At 41.8% G+C, this 849-nt stretch overlaps 1 long non-coding RNA gene across 1 annotated transcript in view; it reads right to left on the reverse strand.

Moving 5' to 3' along the window:
- Positions 1–547: 547 nt before the first annotated feature.
- The window catches only part of LOC134479733 (uncharacterized), a 16807-nt gene continuing 16505 nt past the window's right edge, over positions 548–849 (reverse strand). Inside the window, exon 3 of the long non-coding RNA XR_010053402.1 lies at positions 548–849. This exon is cut by the window's right edge and continues 3312 nt beyond it. This is a non-coding gene — a long non-coding RNA (uncharacterized LOC134479733).

Consider the following 849-nt stretch of genomic DNA (forward strand, 5'->3'; position numbering starts at 1 on the left):
AAATTGGTTAGACATGTGGATTTGGAGAATTTTTAACACTAGGGGGTTTAACCACAGAAACTGAGTAACTAGATATTACCTAGATGTAACAAAGCTCTTCCTTCCAGGAAGGGAGCTCTTATTACAGTGCAATGTATATGCCCTGGGTGCCGCGTGAAGCATTTGATCCTCACAGGGTTGCCTAAGGAAGCATTTAAAAAAAATCAATGGCTGTCTTTTTCAGCAATTTTTAAAGAAAAATTAAGCAAAGATGTAGAGCTATGTGTGCACCCCACCCCCATCTCCCCTGTAAGTAACGCATCAGGATAAAGCATTTGTTACACTGCAGATCAGTTTGATATATATTAGGACCTATGAGCCACACATACCACTAAGGTTTAGTGTAGGTGGATATGCCCCAGCATTTGGGAAATGTATCCACCTAGAAAACACCCCATCCCCCCTGTTTGTTCCCTTCCCCAAAGCCTGAAAATCACTGACCTTTTAGCTTTCTTAAGAAAGCATTTACATCTGCTATTTTCATCTTCTTTCATGTGTATATTTTAATAATTAATTTTTATCTGATTGCTCCATACAATGTATTTTGATCATGTTCTTTCCCCATTCCCATCCCCACAACTCTTCCCAAGTCCTGCCCACCTCCCCACTTACCCAATGTCATTTTTCAATTACGCTATTTATTCACTTTACATCCCAATCTCAGCATCCCTCTCCTCCTTGTCTCCCGCTATCATATCAATTCACCCCTCCCTTTCTCTTCTGAGAAAGCAGAGCCCCCTTGGGTAACACTCACTCTTGGCACATCAAGTCACTGCAGGACAAAGCACATCCTCTCTCACTGAGGCCTGA

The sequence above is a fragment of the Rattus norvegicus genome, chromosome 7, assembly GCF_036323735.1.
Source record: "Rattus norvegicus strain BN/NHsdMcwi chromosome 7, GRCr8, whole genome shotgun sequence".
NCBI lineage: Eukaryota > Metazoa > Chordata > Mammalia > Rodentia > Muridae > Rattus > Rattus norvegicus.